The sequence below is a fragment of the Tinamus guttatus genome, unplaced genomic scaffold, assembly GCF_059628265.1.
Source record: "Tinamus guttatus ecotype Peru unplaced genomic scaffold, ASM5962826v1 Tinamus_guttatus_pri_ptg000052l, whole genome shotgun sequence".
Classification (NCBI taxonomy): Eukaryota; Metazoa; Chordata; class Aves; order Tinamiformes; family Tinamidae; genus Tinamus; species Tinamus guttatus.
Window position 1 is genome coordinate 100,234 of NW_028288586.1, and position 19,719 is coordinate 119,952.

Below are 19,719 nucleotides of genomic sequence, written 5' to 3' on the forward strand. Positions count from 1 at the left end.
AGCAAGAAGGAAGTTTAGCTTCATGCCTATCTCTGACTGCTACATGGCAAGACAAGGAGAAACCTTAGGAATGAAGCGAATAGTGTTCCTTAGAAAGAACAAATAAGAAGGCTTAACTGAATGTGGCTTGAATGTGGTTTTGAGGCAGGTAGAAAGAGGAGAAATATAGCAAGGAGTCATGCTCTTATACATAACTGATAAGTAACAGAATAAAGAAACATTTTCCAGGAATGCCAAGGAGATGGATTAAGTTTACTACAGTTCAGTATGACACAGAAAGTTATAGAAATGAAGGCAGAGCTAGTGAGCTGGACCCAATGTACAAGAATCTAGAGGGCATATTCATATAGAAATCTCTATAACATTGTTTTTCCCCTCCCACTCACAGGTTGCTGTTGTATGTCGTTAAAGTTTCTTGTTCTATTTTTTGCTCAAATAAAAATAGTCTTAAAGTTTAAAGTAATTTTGAGTGCTCACTCAAAATATGTCAGAAGAACTTCAAAACTCTGCCTAACTGGGGTCTTCACAGAGATCCCACACTCTACACTTACTATCCTCGCTTCTTTGAGAGAGTTTCACTGTACCTGCTTAGCTACCCAGGTTATCCAGTTATCCAGGAGCTATCACCTCCACCTATAAAACTGTGAAATCATTTATAGCTGATAGACTACTGCATAATATTACCTTGCTTAATATATGGGTGGAATGCTATTAATTGTAGCACACATTGTCACCCGAGAACTACAAATGCAACACCGAAGTGTCTGCTCTGTGCTCTAGCAACAACAGTGGGATATGTTTTTATCAAAGGCATATACTGTTTTGCATCTGTAAGAGACTGTTACGGATTGTGCTTGTCTCAACATTGTTGACACACCATTTACCTGAACAACGTTCACCTGAACAATGCCCCAGTATCTTGTCTCCGGGAAGACCAGCTCAAGAGCCAAACAAGGAGATTATCTCTCACCATTTACACTTCCTAATCCCAGCACCTTGTCTCTGGGAAAAATGTAGTATCAGCTATCTACTTGGGTTCAACATGCTGTCTTTGGGAAGATCAGTTTGAGATCTGAACAATTACATTCTCAGCAGTGCCCACCAGAGCGACTTGCATTCAAATAGGGTGAAGAGGAACATCAAACACATCGCACGTACCACACGAACAACACATACCAGAAAACTTCAAGAAAGTGGGCAAACTCTGTGGGAAGGGCGACATAAAAAGACCACGTATTTCTCCCCTGGAGTGCACGGCCTTCTGCCTCTGAACATCACTTATACCGGCATGTGCAGTCTGCTTCCCCCGCCACCGGAACATCACCTGCACCGAGGGACCCGCACGGAGACAGAGCCAGCGAAACCTAGCTGGACTGGTGGTGGTGGTAACTATAATCTTGTTGCATCTCTCCCGCTTGCTTTCCTTTTTCCTCCTCTTGTTTTTCTTCTTCTTCTTCTTCTCTCCGTCCTATCGCAATTATGAGAATAAAGCTAACAAGATTGTAAGGCATTTGACCCTATTGGTGTCTTAATCTTGCTCTTGGGATCATATTGAAACTTCTGCCGACAGTGGATCAGGAAAGCATCCAAAAAAATTAGTCAGTTTTAAAAAGTATCAAGTGTTTCCTTCTATTGAGAACGTTTTCACACTTGCTGAAAATGTAGTCAGAGGCACAAATAGCAACCTGCTGCTTTATGTTAATTTTACATCCAGGACTTCAGAAATAAAGAACATTTCATGTACATCTATTTATTTTGAAAATCAAAATATTGTCATAAAATAAACCATACCTGAAAACATAACGTGCATGATCGGTATCACTATTCTCTTCCAAAATTCTTGATTTTTTTTTTCTGAGTGTTATTATGACATCAGTCTTTGCCACTGGATGCTCACAGACATATATGTAAGTGGTCTCCCATTTAGCTGAAATCCATTCCTAAATCCCAGATTTTCAGATTAGATTTGATTCAGACATTCCTACATATGAAAACACTGGATTTTTTTTTTCCTGTGGCACTTTGCATGCCACAGATCCCAAAACTGAAACCAGTTATTTGTGTACAGTTGTAAGTATTCTTTTTAGAGTTGTTTAATTGAACATATGAACTGTGGGCTGCATTATGTACCATTCCTTGAATCAGCTTTTGATTCAATTGCTCTGATCACAGATGCCATCATTTTTCCATGACTGCTTGGCAACATTTGCTTCCAGTTCATTGTTTCGCTAACCACTAGAACCTTAAAACCTTTGTCGGGGGTGGGCATGTAAAGGAACTATAAATAAAGGGAAGTACTATAAAAATACATCTTTTTAAAATTACATCATATATGTTGATTTGTCTTTTGACAGAAAGACTTTTGACTACAGTATTTGTTTTCTCCTAAAATGTGTGGAATATATGACCGTTATAAATTCTCCTGGGTTCTCCTTGATTCTTACTGTAACGGAGTGAGAAAGAGCTTGCATACCCTGAAGCCTGACCCTATAAAATGTGCAGGTGGGATCTCCCTGTTCACACTCAGCCACTAAGTCTGCCAAGGGAAGCCTGAAACAATTTCCCTGCTTCCTGCTCTTTTGCCTTTGTAGTGGATGATCACGACTCATCCAGACCAACAACTGCCTAGCCCCAGGGCCCATTAAAATACTCTGCAAGAGGCCTGTTTTGAGCTTTAGGAACTGACTGAATGGCACGAGTTTTAAAAAATAGTAAAGAGGAGATGAGGTCTCTCTCCTCCTACTCCTTCTACATCCTTTACCAGTCTACTTCATTGCCCAGTAGCAGAACCTGTTGCCAAGCCATATAGGCTGTCCGCGTTTGCAACACCAAAGGTAAACCAGTTGTGTGTGATCTTGTGGGCCAGCTGACTCTGCTCTTTCAAGGTCTAGTTTCTGCCTAAAGTTTTGTGAATCTCCACTAACTTGGAAAAGTTCTGCTGGATCCAAACCCCACGTCATGTATAAAATTACAGATTTAGATATATTGAGGGCTATTTCTTCTTGCTGAAAAGACAAGACCCTGCCTTTTCCCTGTTCTCTCATCTCCACCTGTAGTGTCACTGGTATCAGTGGGAGTCTTCACAGGATGTCTGAGAGTAATTTATTAATTCCCTTTTCCATAGAGAGGTGTGCTTCTGGAGTGTTTCCTTCAGCACTGCCCTTCCAGTGGAGTTTGCAGTAGGGGCTCCTTTCACAGAAGTCACTACGTGGGAGTGGAACCTATGATTCTCTAGGATGGCAACAATAAAAGGGCTTTTACCTCCAAAATCTTCCTCTCACCTGAGTAACAAAGAACATGCAGCCAGAGACTCTACCTTTGACATCCAGTATCAGAAGTGCTGGCATATTGAGGAGCAGGGTCTCTGTGCTGACGAGCCAAACCCCTCTATTTCGGGTTAAACACAACTCACAGTTTCCGATCCCGGAGCAGCCCCCGCTCTGCCCACAGCGCGGAGCCCAGCAACCAACCAGCCAATCAGGAAGGGGATCACGCGCCGACCGCGCGCGAGGCCGCCCAATGAGCTGTCTGGTCACGCGCTGGCCGCGTGGCTGCAGCTCCCGCCTCTGCTGCTCGGCTCCCCCGTGTGCCCAGGAGACGCTGCCCGGCACCGGGACCAGGGTGGCTGCAACAAGACAGGCTAGAGTTTCTGCTGCTGGTTGCATAGTCTTGTCTGTGCTCCTGAAAAAGAGAGTTCGACACACATTGAGTTTGACGCTTCAGGACAGATCTGAAAGTATTTTTTTGCATTCTCTCTTCTATTCGTAAATGCCTTGAAAATAAGTGAAGTCCCATCAACAGTCAGGACTGGAGGTTATGAGAATGACAGAATGTTTTACACACATACATGTCAATGCAACAACAAAGTCCATTTTTAGAAAGCCGCATGGAAACCTTTCTGCATCAGTGTCAAATTAGAGAGACTCTTCTGAAATACTGATTACAACTGCATATTTAGCCTGTGTCAGCTGAGGGAATCTGTCTGACTTATCTATCCATCTACTGCTGCCTGCTGCTCAAATGAATGTCATCCTGTCAATGAATTCGTCATGGCATTCAGCTGGAAGGTTTGCAGACTCTTTCAGCTCTGCGAGAGAGCTATTATGGTGTTTGTGGATGTCTTCAACACTAACACATCCCTTTTTAGTAGTGTCAAACCACTTGGCAGCCTGTTCTGTCGAACAAAAGCGAATCCTTCCTGGGTTGAAGTTGGGAGTCTTGTACGGTGTGTATCGTTTATTTGGTTTGCTTAATGATTTTTTCTGTCCATATAGATGGTGTGTATGCACTTTTCCATTACTGCAGCTATTCCTGCTTCTGCAGTTTTATCTGCTTCCAGAAGTACAGTTCTGTGAGATGTGTCTGCAAGACTTCATGTATAAAAAAAAGGTTCATGACAAGCGGAGGTACGATACAGAACCTTTTATAGAGAGTTTTCTTATGCTTGTTTTTCTTTTAAACTTTTACCAAGTGGTTTAAGTTAAAGTTTGTGTTTAGAAAAAAAAAAAAAAAAAAAAAAAAACTATTTCCTAGAAAGCCTACAGCTTACAAGATACCTACCAAGGTTGCTAAAGTCACAATTCTTTTGATCCTGGGGTTTTTCAGGTACTTAGGTACTGGATCACTTGTATTATCTGAAAGTTTCAGCAGACAGCTCTTTTTTTAATAAGTGTGTGGACATGAGAAGCCAGAAAGAATTGGGTATTTATATGATTGCTTATATTAAACTTCAACTTGCAGGAAAAAGCTTCTAGCATGATTAATGTATTACATTTTTCCATGTCATAAGTCTTTGCAGTATTTAGTGTTTTGATTTTTGAAATTAGGAGGAATTAGAAATGCTTATAAGGGTGATCTAAGAAAGGTTATTAAATTTGACATGTGAAAATGGTCTATAAGTTAAGGAAAGATTTTAAGAGAGTGACATCCCATAATGTGGAGGATATAATGCGTAGGGGGAAAAAAAAAGAAGTTTCGGGATTTGCTTGCTGGGTTTTCTTTGAGTTTTGGACTCTAATGTTGGTTGCTTCACTGAACTATATTCTTGCAACATCAGATGTCGTAGAGGTGATATGACTGAGCAGATCTAGGTTTATTAAAGGGCAAGATAAAATTGTACAGATGAAAACCAAACTGACAGCAACAGATCTGAATAGAACCCAGTAATGTGAACATGAAAAAAAAAAAAAAAAAAGGAAGCAGAAGAAAGCTTTTTCCTTCTCGCTGCTATCTACTGAAGATAACTAGATCAATGAATGCCATGCAAGGAGTTGAAGACTTATCTGTGAGCAGCCATTTTAGGCCCTACTCAGCATAGGGCCTTAAACACTCTCATTTTAAAGTTTTTTTTTTTTTTTAATATGTACTAAAATTAATTCCTACATCATTGAATCATTATTAATTAAAATACAATAAAGTGACTTTGAAGTTGCTTTTGTCTGAGAATTGTTGTATTTTTTTATTATTTTGTATTCTATGAATTAATTAAAGCTTCTGAGTATAACTAGGTAGCTATGGAGTTAGAATTACAGAATTAGTCTAAAAGCTATGGAGTATCTCTGCAATCTCGCTCTGGAAGAAACTGTATGTTCCATTTGAAATAGGGGCTTTCTGTGTTCTGAAACATTTTTTTGGTTAGTATAAGAAAGCTTTATTGACCCCATTTGTCTTTTCTGTGCTGATGATCTTTAGTTGCAGCTTTGTAAACAAATCAAATTATTGTATTTCCCATTGTGGAAATATTTTGACAAGTCTGCTGCTGAATTAGTCATCTGATACAGAACTAGAGAAGATGCTAGAATGCCTCCATGATTATGGTAAGAAAAAAGGTCTCACAAGGTCAGTAAGCGACTTTACACAGGAATACTACATTTCTATTCCAAATGAATGTTCTCTTCTGTTTCCAAAAAACTAGCCTACATTAAAGTTCAGTTCAAAGCACACTTGGGAAAGAATGTGTTCCTTCAAATTGCCACCTTTTCTTGACTTTTTTATTCATATTTCAATGTGTCATAAAAATGGTATTGTATTTGGGTCATGATGAATAATATCTGAGAAAGAAAAAGACTGACTATCAACATATTTCATACCAGTCCTTCCAAATAAAGGTAAAATATGAAGGTGATGAAGACTAACATCATAATTATTAATATAAAAACATTCCATAATCAGAAAATCCTGTAAAAACTAAAGATTTTAGCCATATGCTAAATTGAATTACTCAATTTTGATTTAATTTTTTGAATCTGACAACTATAAAGCATCATAAAGTGAGAAAATTAATTTTCATTGTCTAATAGGTAGAAAACTTGAAAGCAAAAGTGGTGAATGTGAAAAATATTAATCTCTAGGTCTTACTAACTTTAGTTTTTTCCTCTTAATATTTCGGCATTTTATGAAGTATGTTCATATGCCTAAACTGCACTGCTAGGTGATGTGTACATACTAACTTTAAACACCGGTGTTCCAACTGCCACTTGAAAAATATCTGGCTCCACTAACAATTATCAATTAACATACATTGTATTTTATAGATAAAACTCTTGACCATTGTTCATCAATGTGGACATTTTGATTCAGAAACATAAGAGAAAATGTTGTGTTGCATCTGAACAGCAGAGAAGTGTAGCTGTAGTTCTAGAGAAGACAGTAACTGTGCTGTGAAAGTAAGAAGTGATTGATTTTTATTTTTTAAATATTTTGAATCATGCAGATACTGCATGACTTCATGAAGTAAGAGCACTTGATCAGTTTTCCCTAGATGACACTCTAAGAAGTGGCTTGATAACTATACTTAAAAGCACAGACCATTGCAGTAATGGATGATCTTGAGAACAGAACTTGCTAACTTGAATCACAACAGGCGCACAAAATGCTGCTTTACATGAAGCATTGCTGAATTATTGTAATTTAATTTTATGGGCCTGAGAATAAGAAAAAGTTACCTGTGGGATATATTTTAGATTTTCATTAGGAATTCAGGCATAGTTGTTGGAGTCTAAGGTGCTTCTTAGCTAACTGAAGATAATCAGTTAAAGGATGACCTAAGCTTCCCCATTTATGCTTATGTAAAGGGTAACAGAAGTTTCCCCATTAGTCTTATTCTGTCTACTATAACACTTTTTACAGTTTGTGTTCTGTTTCCGTTTCGATTGCAAATATAATTGTTTTATCTCCTCCTAGCTGCTGACTTTCCCAATTCTATGGTCTTTTATTAGCATATATCTTTTCTGCCTTGTTCTCCTTGTTTTTCAGAAGTAGAGAATCAAATTCAGAAGTTCTTCAAGACTCCTGTTTCCCTTTGGACTGGACGTAATTTAATATCTCTTCTCATCTTTCATTTAGTATTCTGTTCATCTACATCTCATGTTTGATTCAGTCAGTAAAATTAATGAAGCAGTTCTTGCATTTAGACATCAACATCCAGGATATGATAACACATTGGGAAAAAAAAAAAATCTTCTAACATCTTATAAATCATTTCAGATACCAGTATTTGTATTTAAGACGTTCAGTGGAATGGGGATCTTGGGACAGTTTACTGTAGTATGTACACAGATTGTTATCAACAAGTAGCTACACACTGAGATGTGCTCAAATAAAGTCAGCTGGCCTGTTCATAAAAGAGCCAGTTGGAACTTTACCTACTTCTGAAAGCAACAAAAGGAATGTGGATCCCTAGCTTAGCATTTTCTTTCTTTTGTAAGAACAATTCAACCTCTCAATTATTTAAAAAATACTTTGGATTTTGTCAAGCCACTTTCTAGAACAAGCCTTGTTTGGTAACTTGTCTGCTCAGTATTCATGTAGGTATGAAGATAGAATGATGGAAAAAAAATCACATGGTTGACAATATAGATATGTGCTTTGGTCCAAAGAGCATCAGAGTTACAAATTCTCCCCTTAGATGTTTTGAGTATGGATATTATCTATTTTGGATAATGCATATGCATTCTAGAAAACTGAGAGAAAAACAAAAACTTATAAAAGCCATTTCAGTCTCCACTAAAATGAGGCTGCTATTGAGAAAATTTGCAGAAGCAGCTTAATCATGCAAAGCAACATTCTAAAAATACATTAAGAAAGAAAGCAAATATGAATACTAGATTCCAGTGGAACTGTAGAGAGTATTTAAACAGACAGAAGTAATATTGAGACTGTAATTGAGTCAACACGTGGAGGTTGTTTTAGAAGGTAGTCGTGAGATGTTTCGTTAGTTTTAGATTATTCATTTCCTCACCATTCCCAATACTGGGAATTAGCCAGTCCTATTGTAATTAATTAAAATACAATTCTTATCCAATAATTCAGGTGGCTAGACATAATTACATGTTTTTCATTATTATGTTTGATAGATGAAATAAAGGGAATTCCATGAGGGAAATATTGTTTAATATGCAAGGTGCGAAAAAGGGGGAGAAGAGTTATTCAGTAAATTGTAAATACTCGGAGGTATAAGCTCATTACTTCTGTTGCAATACAGAGGAGCCTCACTAATTCACATTAATGACTTGAAGACCCACAATAAATGCTAAATGAAATAAATTGTAAAAGTCTCAAGGACTTCCAATTGTAGTTTGATTGAAATCAAAGCAAATAAATGAGAAGAATAGCAAGAATAGTGTTCACAAAATATGTACAAATCATTTATTAGATGTGTAGCTTCATTGAAATTATTTGAGGGATACTGACATTTTAGATGATACTCCCTCTTTTTTTTTTTCTTTCTCCCTATAGATTTTAAATGAGAAAAAAATCCTCTTTTTAGTGTATACACATTATAGGATATGCAGATTAATGAAGTCTGAGTGAGACTTTATTAAATCTCTAAAGCCAGTAGACTGTTAGACTGTGCTTGTGAGCATAAATGAGACAGAAGTAGTCTAATTATTCTCTTGTTAAATAGAAACAGTGATACAGGACATTATTTAGCTCCAGAACAAATAGGCACATTTATTTCTGAGGCATTTCTTTAGCTCATTGCAGTTGTTCTTCTATCACTCATTCAATAATTAAATCAAAATCAGAAACTCCCCACAACTTTCTCTGACAGAAAGCATGCTCTTTTAAAGGACAGACATTAAGAAATAGCTACACAGTCAAAATATTATGACAATTTTAAAACAATAGTTGCTACAGGATGCTTTTATGATTTTTGCGTGATGTCTTTAAAAAGAAATTTTGTTCCTTGTTTTTGTGCCTTTTGCCATTTTGTAATCAGAGACAGCAGATTAGCAAGCATAAACATCACACTATACATCTCTTTTTTGTTCTTTATGTTTCTCCTGATACAAAAAAGAACTAAAGTATTGCTGTATATCTTAGGAACTGAAAAAATAATAACCACAAGGTGTTTTCAAATGTCCTTTGATGGTAAATGTATGTCTTTGTCTGTTTATCTGGAAGGGTCTGGTGAAGACATCTGTCAATAACTTCCTGTAAGAAAATCATTTCATTTTGTCTGTATTTTTTTTTTCTGATACTGTACTTGCCACATCTGAATATGGACTTAAAGTTTAGAAATACTTTAGAGCCTGAAGATGTATAAAGGGAAGGTAATAGTTAAAATAAGAAGACGCAAACATGCATATAAGTAGCAATGTCACAAAAAGAAGTAATAGAATGAACAGAGAAAGACATATGGCCGCTTGACTAGTGGAAGACATCTAGGATTTGTGCCCATTATCTTTGAAAGATGGAAAATTAGTTCATTTCCAGAATCTTGCAAATGCAAAGTTGTTTTTATGTATTCTGATAAGTAGCTTTTCCACATCAGTGAAATCCATTTTTAGGATTCTGGCAACTATCTTACATAAAATAAGGGATTTCTAAACACTACTTCTGTCAGAAGCTTCTGACTGCAAGCAACTAAGACTATTTTTGCATAAGTTAAATTCAATGAGAAACAAGCAAATAGCTATAACACTGAATATATTTCAATGCCAATCACTAGCATACATGGAAGTCCTGAAAGTGTTTAGATCCTATTTTACTTGGAAGGCATGTTTTCTATATTATCAAAGGGAGTTAAGCATTTAATTGCCACTTTAGCTTCCTACATCAAAAAATCTAACAGGTAGGCACCACTAAGATCTTCGGATTTATTGATTTATAATACAGAAGTATTGAATGCACCCATAAAGTGAGAGATCTTGATCCATGACTCTTTTTCAGCGGAAGGTAGTGACTCAAAGACATGAACGACCTCAATAAACAAAATGTATTTTCTACTAAGTGCTTTTCATCTTATTTTTCATCAGAAAAGTCTAATTTCCCATGAAGACACTTTCATTTTGGAGTCTCATAAATGTGCTCCAAAATCAGGAGTCTTATGAAAGACAGAATAAACAAACTGTCTAAGGTGTCTCAGTTAACAGCTTCCAGGGTGGTGCTGTATTTAACAGTGATGTTATAAGCTAAAGTGAAGTGATGCTTACAAATCATAGCTACAGAGGAATATGTTCTTTTAAACTCAAGCATTTCAATCACTGTGAAAGATCTTGGAGTTCCTAAACACGTTCTCTTCTTCCAATATCTCCAAATTTACCTCAAGAACTTAGATTATTTTGACATCAGACCAATGGTATGTAGTTATTTTAAGCTATTACTTTCAGTTAAATGCAAAGCTGTCTAATGCGCCAGTTTCAAACTACAATCCTCTTTGAAGATGTTGATTTTTTGTTGGACGTCTCTTCAATTAAAATATATATTTATACATATATGTGTGTGTTTTTGCTGTAGTTTGTATCCAAAAATAAAATAAAATAAAAAAAGAATAAATTGAAGGAGTTATTCAATGTACCATCTCAGTTACACTGTTTTAAGTTTGCTTACCTTGTCTTCTGTAATCTAATTATATGATATATAGCTCATTTATGTTTTCTCCTTGAGAGTGTTGTATTTTAAGAATTACCTTGTAAATACAATTTCCTCTTCTGGCATATGTCCTGGCAAGTAGATTTAGGTCTCTGAGAAAAACGAATGTGGACTCAAAGACCAAGGTAACAAATAACTAAGATGTATTATTTAATCTGGCAGTAACCCCTGTTAATAGCAGAGATCTCCATATTTCACAAAAAAAAAAGTAATTTACTTTTATATAGTGTTTTCCATAAAAGACTGTCTTGCAACTGAGAGATGGTATAGCATAGTACAGTGCAGAATAAACAAGGAACAAAGAGAGATAGATCCACAAAAGAAAATAAAAATGTCATATTAAATGTTTTGAATAGATAAAAGTTAATATTAAGGTGCAAGTGTTTTGTAAAGGTTTATGTATTTTATTACCAGTGATGTTTATTTCCTTCCAGTGGTGTTATTTTCTTTACTTTCTGAATAATTTAAAGAACAGCTTTCTGATGCTTAGGTTCCTAATTTCAGAAGTTTTACTTTCTAGTTATCCATGTACTTTGATCATGTATCATGTAGAGTCAAGCTACACAGAAATGACAAAAAAAACAAAAAGCCATTTAAAATGCCAAACAGTTACTTTCTTTTTATTACTTTGTAGTTATGGATTAAAGCTAAATCTCTGTATTTATTAAACCCTAATTAAATCTGTGTATGTAAGTTCTGTAACACTAATTTTGAGGAGGTTTTGTATAACATAATGAGATAAATACATTATGCCTGACTACTTGTCTTTCCCCCTCACCGTTTGCCCTTGAAGAAGGTGATCTAGAAAAAATAAAACTTTTTAGCCTTTAAAAAGAGTTTTATCCGTTTTATATATCAGGAAATTGAAATGGAGGGTCCAAGCCACACTTCCTTTTTAACTTTTTTTTTTCTTAAGATAATCACATTTACAGCTGGGAAACAATTAATTGGTTGAATCTGGTGGGCAAGAATTAGTTGACTGGATCTGGTGGGCTGAAGTGTACTTTTCTCCGTGATTTCTGAGTGTGAAGGAGCCTAAGTAGAGAAATGACTCCTATGAGTTTCCAGACATCCTGAAATAAGGAAAGGGGCATTGTCTTAAGTATGGTAGTGGAGGAAGCCAAAGCTTAGGTAGTGTTTTTGAGTGATATACATGCTGATATCTCGGCCTCATCTTTTTACTTAAATTTATAAATTACTCTATTCTTTAGTTAGTTCCATAAAAGCTGTCTGTGACACAAAGGCCACTACTTGACAGTGAGACTTTCAAAAGCATAGCTACTAAGCACTGCATTATTATACCAAAAAGAAAAATATGGCTATATTCAGGATCAGTTTAAGAAAAAAATCAAATAAGATATGTTTTCTAGTATCACAAATACAATGTGCATTCCTTTGCATTACATTTAATTAACCAAAGATACAATTTGATAACAAATATCCATCAATTCTATTAGCCCAAACTGCATTCAGAAGGAGAAGAGGCTGAGCTAAGAGATGAAGAAATAAAAAGTAGACCCCTCATTCTATGTTTTTTAAAAAATAAAATAAAATAGTCCTCTACGAGATAAATCTTTCTTAAAGGCACCCTCTGACAGCCACTCTAACAGAGAAAATGGCCATTAGCAACAACTAACAGCCAAAGAATATTGAACTGCTTTGAGCTATTCTCAAGAGATACGAATTCTAGTGAACAAATCCTTTTATATTGGCTATAAAAAAATCCAGGTTTTTACCTCTGATCATCAGGTATTCAGCAAATAAAGCTCTTGTTCTGTATCCCTTTGCTGCAGAGCTTGGTAACATTTCTTTGGAAACATTACATTTCTACGGCCTTTTTGGACTTCAAAATTTTAGTGAAGGACCGAAGATACGTTTTTGGAGTTATTTCTTTTTGTTGCATAATAGACTAAAGATTAATACTTCATATCCTGTTCCCCAAGACGTGAGAAATATAAAGCTCCTATTTTTAAGATTTTGCCAGCCTTGCTGAAATTGCATAAATCCTTCCCAGTCAGAATATTTTACACAGAAGCATATATATCGATATATATAGGTATGTATATATCCAGATAAAGGAAATTTTATTTATCTAACAATTTGTGAAAATAATGCACTGGAATGAAAACATAATATTTTATGGTAGTTCCTGACAAATGACTTGTCCAGCTTGTGCTATACTGGGGTAAACATAAAGGTGTATAGGCTTTATAGAAGTGGATAACTGTAATCACTAAGCTGTGACCAGATAGCCTTATAATACTATATTGCAATTGCTATTAACAGACATAAGTTTGTACTCAATTTGCAATGCCTCAGGAATAAGACACGTCAGACCTGATCTCCAAATCTCTCCAAATTCTTCTTTACCTGCCTTTATCTTTGTTTAACTTGGTTTAGCTGTGACAGTGTCTTTTCTAATTGACTAGGCACATATGGCTAATTTGTTTTACTTATGCTTATCTTTTTGAGATAAACCCATATCTTTATATACAGATAGCAGTAATAAATGATTATTCTATATAGAAAGAGATATTTATATCTAACACAAGACATGGCCTGGTAGGACAGCAGAGGGCTTGAGAAGTGGAGATAATCCTGTGTAATGGAGAGCAAGTTTTTTAAAGGCACTTCCAAAACAGACAGATGGACATTCTCTCTAATAACCACCATGATTACTCTGTTCCACAGTGATCCATGGTAATGCAGCATTTGCATTATACATGGCTTATGAAGCTACATAAAGCCTGGATTTAAAGTATTTCAAGTATATAAAAATAATAGGCTTTTTGGAAAGCTTAAAACCTACACCTACAATAAACAGCATCAGATAGTAACTCTGATACTGGCAAGGTGAAAACTTACGTTACATTCTTTATAGAAATAGCGATGTAATATTCATTGGTTCTGCCATAAATGCTGTTCTAGAGAATACTGACCTATTTTGCATAAGATCACAGGGTAATATGCGTCTTTAAATGCATATGACTTCATTACCTTCTCTACGATCTTTGACATTTAAATATACCTGGGTATTAAAGCCAATGCCATTCATATCTTCTTAGCAGCATATATCTTAGAAGTTATATATACATATATTGTCTTTTCTGATCTGCTCACTATACTTTCTCTCAACTACCTTGCACAATCATAAATCTGTGTGAATGCTTAATTTTGGTGAGAGGTACCATGCTTCATGTTTGGCTCGTCTAAATCACACTCAAGTCAAATAAAGATTACTACAGAACTTTATTTATATTCAACAGCTAAAATGTAAAGTCTATACTTAAATTAATGGTTTAGTTATTTATGTATAATATAGTAATACTAGGAGGCTAATGCAAGAATTTGGAATGTATTGTAATCCATGACTTGCTCACAAAAAATATTTCACAATCCCTACCCCATATTTTTTTTAGTTTCAGGGAGATATTTTCAAAGGTAGTTTTAAAAGCTCTAAAAAATCTTTCAGTAAATACATAATTTTTTCTATGTAGGGAATACCAATAACAGGATATGTATGCAAGGTATTCTGATGCATGTCAATCATTTGCTAGTTAAGCAAAAAGAAGTAGGGAAAAACTTATCATAGAATGCTTAAGGTTGGAAGGGACCTCTAGAGATCATCTAGTCCAACCCCCCTGCACACACAGGGTCACCTAGAGCACGTGGCACAGGACTGCGTCCAAGCGGGTTTGGAAGATCTCCAGAGAAGGAGACTCCACAACCTCTCTGGGCAGCCTGTTCCAGTGCTCTGTCACCCTCACTGTTAAAAAAATTTTCCTTAAGTTCCTGTGGAACTTTTGATGCTTCAGTTTCTGGCTGTTTCCTCTAGTTTTATCAATGGCCACCAGTGAAAAGAGGCCAGCACCATCCTCCTCACTGCCTCCCTTGAGGTACTTATAGACACTGATTAGATCCCCTCTCAGCCTTCTCTTCTCCAGGCTGAACAGGCCCAGCTCCCTCAGCCTCTCCTCATAGGGCAGATGTTCCAGGCCCCTGATCATCCTTGTAGCCCTGCGCTGGACTCTCTCCAGCAGCTCCACATCCCTCTTGTACTGTGGAGCCCAGAACTGGACACAATACTCCAGATGCGGCCTCACCAGGGCTGAGTAGAGGGGCAAAACTTCAGCTTTTCTTTATTTTATTTTTATTCGGCTCTTCAGAAAGTACTTCAGTTTTTTTTGAGAAATGTGGTGACATTCTGCTTAAACCAAAAACACTGGGCTGAAATGACTTGAAAACGTAAATGTCTTTAAAGGAGACAGACTAAATGGAAGCTGAATAATTCCTAAACTATTTTTGAAAACTTTATCTGTTGTTCCTGTATCTGTATCTGTTCTACACTATAGGTCTAGAATTACGAAAACACATAAATTCTTTCTTAGATTTCATTACATTATTGCTCATTTTTGTATCCTAAGGTATAATAAAGGGCAGCCTAATTCATAAATAACTCATTTGGTGTTCTTCCTCATTGAATCTCAATTATGTTTTTTTTTGTACAGTACAAAGACATGACGCAGTAATATAATGAGAAAACCATTAATAAATACACATCTGACAAGAAAAGGAAAAGAAAATGCCTGATGTGACATAAAATGAATTGAAAAACCCATTACATAATGGAATGCATCCAACTGTATAAGAATATGCAGACAAAGTATGTTTTAAACACAAAGGGAGATTCAAAAACAATGGCAAGTAATTCAATAGAAGTTACATTTTAAACTGAATAAAAGAAAAGAGAGAAAGTAATTAAACAGTTTGAGTTTATATAGTTTTATTTAAAATTTACATAAATGCTTTTAATTATTTCATTCCCAGTTTCTTTACACAACTCATACATAAAAAAGTATGACTGCTTGGATGTATTTTTGATACAGTAAAATAGTTTTCATTAAGAATTTGTTTTTAGGTTCCTATAGTTTCTTTAAATGGTTTTTTTGAACAGATCTGACTTGTGAGTTCTTTTATATTTTACTATTAAATATTTATATAGAGTAAAAAAGGCCAAGATATAGCAATGAATAAACCATTTAAGGAAAATAAAAATGTAATTGAGCCTGATCCTCAGCAATTCAAAATTGGCTGACAGCTCTGTACTGGTCACTGTCCAAATAATTATGTGGAATATGCTATGAGGGTCTATTGCTGCTACTTAAAATGCTAAAAACCATTTTTGAGGTTCACATCTACAAGCAAGATAACTCAAAACCCAAGTTTTATGCTACTCTTTAAGGGGTCTACAATTCACCAGGCTCTTAGTTTTAGTCTCCAGTTTTGTAACCAAGTGCATTTTAGAAATAATTCCTCCGTTTTTAGCAGTTTTATGTATAAACTCTAAAAATAATGCATAAAAAAGTCTTTTCTGCTTACTTAACTATCTATATGCTGAACCAAGTGCTGAATTCCTCTACTAAAAAGAGAGTATCAGAAAGTATGATTTTTCGTTTAAATCTTTTTTTGAGTCAAGTAATGAAAAGTTAGTGAATCACACAGACATAGATCAATGTGTTTTAATTTAATACTGTTAGGATAGTTCTGTTTAGTAGTTGAGTACCAGATCAGTGAAGGTATGACTCTGGAGATTACTTATAGTACAATACTAATGCTGATACATATATTTGGTGGAGTTTTAAGGGATTTTGTAATAAGAATGCTTCAATAAATGACCTGCCAGAGCAGAGAAACAATAAGGAATTGCTCAGATTGCATGTCAGAAAATGATTTTAAAAGAAGTTTATGAACACCTACATAGTATCAGGGGCCTTTTTAAATCTCTTTGTAGTGACTAATTGTATTCATTATATTTTCAGAAAAGTGGTAAATCTCAGAGAAAGTCCTCAAACTGGTTAATATAAAAACATAAGATATTCTTTCCTTGGTGAGCATCAGATTTTTCTGAATACAAAAAAAAATGTAAATATAGTGTGCTTGAAAAGTAATACAAGAGAAAATATGACTTTTTGGTTACTAGCAGCTACAAAGCAAATAAAAAATCACTTAAAATCTGCAACATTCTGGTTAATCAAAAAGTAAATTGAATAAAATTAGAACAGATCAAGTAGAAAGTCTTCAGTCTCAACAAAATATTTTGTTTGTTTAAAAAAATTATTTTTTTCTTTATGTTTTTATAAGAATTGGAAAGCACTCATTGTTGCTGTCCTTTGTAAATATTTGATTGGAAATGGCTGCAGGAATAAATGAATGAATGTATAATCCTGGGTCAGGAAGCCACTTACTAAGAATGATTTTCTTTAAAAATGAGTGTGTGAAACCTAAGTGCTACATCAGATTAGAATCTAATGTATCCTAAGTATGTGTGGGATTTTGAGTCAGAGTTAAGCTCTTAATTCAGTTAAGTGCTTTTGCAAATTGAGTGCCTATTTGCATATATAAGTATCTAAGAAAATCAGAAAAATAGTCTTTATACCCTGCTATTTAGTTGATAATAAAAATTGGTTTCAGATTTTATTTAAAATGACAAAATTATTTGCTTGCCGAATAAAGAATAAAACATATCTACAAATATGTCTCCCATACAGAGCACTCACCCTTTACATATATCAGACACATCAGTTCTTTTAAGTACATCAGAGTGTAAACAAGCGGCAGAATTCTATAGCTCTGAAGTAAAAGTTATTTAGGTCAAAAAGTTGTCTCTTGCAAGAAGGGTAAAGTATGAGAATAAAAGAGGTTAAGGTATCTAAAACTAAAAGTGTTTAAATATAGCTATATTGTTGCACTGTTTTTGCCAGGTTGCTTGCCTAGTTGTATAGAGTAACATCCGTCTTTGTGAAGGGCAAGAGAAGAGTGAAATCCCCAAAGACACCTTTGATTTCTTCCTTTGGAAAAGAAAAAGGACAAAGGAGAATATGTCTCTAGGGCTTTGATTTTGCTTTTCTGACCAGATTCATTTACTTTTGACAGATGGTATATGTCATGAATATAACTTTCTAAATAAGCTTTGTTTTGCCTTTTTATTTTTTCCCCTCCTTCACACTCCTTTTAAATTAAGAGGGTTTTGGAACTCCTTAGAATTAATGTAGAATAATTGCTACTGTAACAGTGGGAGCAGAAGAGCAGGCTGAGATGTATGCTTACAAAGAAGAACAGAAGTACCCACACAAGCAAGTCTCTTCAAAAAGATTTAGGACTCTACAAAATATTCAGCAAATGAATGGGGGATAGTTAGTCTTTTTGGTATTAACCTTTCTTCCAGCTATTCCTTCTAAATAGCATGTCTTTTAAAAAATTAAATATATATGGACACATGTAGCAAAATGTTACTTCTTAAAGGTTTGCATATTTTTGGTTTAATACAACACAGAAAAATAATGATAATCCACATGCAAGTTTCATACACCTACAGTGCATCTTCAGTGTGTCACACTGCCCTAGTCTGAGTCCCTTCTGGACAGAACTGTCAATCATGCTAAACCCAGTGAACAGTTTAGTGACACAAACAGATGTTCACACAGAATTAGACAGAGACCACCAACTTATTCATTTGTGAACTTAACAGGATTTGAATAAGGGTTCCAGTGGTGAAAATCTACTTCATTAGATTAATGTTTTCTTTTAAAAGACCTTTTAATAAACAAATTGTGAGAAAATTGCTTGAGAAAGGAGAAATTAGAGAAAAACTAGGGCCTAACAGAAGTTACGACATTACAGAGGCTTGCTTGAGGTGAGAGACATTTACCACTTCCAGAATGGTTGGTATGTGTGGAATCTACTTCTCCACGATTCCCTCACAACACAATCTACCCCCCAGCACATCTTAATAAGTGCAAACGAAGGGTGGAGCAGGATGGAGACACCACGCCAAACTTTGTTGGATTCCCAGTGGAGGTGATAACCTGATGGTGCCATGCAGCTGATAAGCCACATAGTACAATAAGATGTTTGGTGCTGAGCCAACAATGGTGGCAGATCAGTCCTTTCCAAGGGACTTTGCTCAGACTTTTCCTCATTCTAAACTCATTATAATACCAATACACAAGCCCATCCTAGAAGTTACCCGCTTCCAAGGAACTACCACTCCTCACTGATCATGCTCTCTAGATTTTTAATTGACTCGAGACTTTTCAAACCAAACAATAACAAAAGTAAGTATGACTAGAGTCACTCAAGCTCACTCAGATAGGAGGAAGAAGCAAAAAGGAAGAAAGAAAAGGGAAGATTCCATTATAACTTCTGGTCAGTCAACAGGCTGAACCCCTTTCTTCTCCTCGGGTCAGGACGCCTCGGATGAGGAGCCTGAGGAGACTCCTCAAGGTTGAGAGCCCTCTTCCATCTCCCGGGGTGAGAAATGATTGTGTGTTTGTACACTAGGCACTAGCTAAGAACCCTACCCTGTAGTAGTTTCCTGTACTGACACCCAAAACCTGCTTTGTAAAAGTTGCATTTGAATAAATCTTGCTATCTGTGAACTCGACTACTTGTTGCAAAGGAGGTCAGACCTACAGTCTTTTTGGTATTCGTATTAAGAGATAAGTCCAGCCATCCCCAGATCCTCTAAACTTTGAGGATCAGCTGGACCGCGAGGGGACTCATCTCTTACCAAATTTGCCTTCCCATTCAAACCACAACACAAATAAACAGACTCCTTTCATCATTACTTCCAAAAAAAACCCAAATCAGACATTATTAATATTCCAGTTGTCAGACTCTGTATTCTTTTACATGATACTGTTTAAATTCAGCAAATGGCCTTTCATACTGAACTTCGAGCTGTGTTCCTCTAAATATCTTCTTTCAGTGGTGCAGACACATGACACTGAAGTTATCAAGATTTATATCTAATAGTTTTAACAGGAAGCAAGTCTCAGAAAAGGA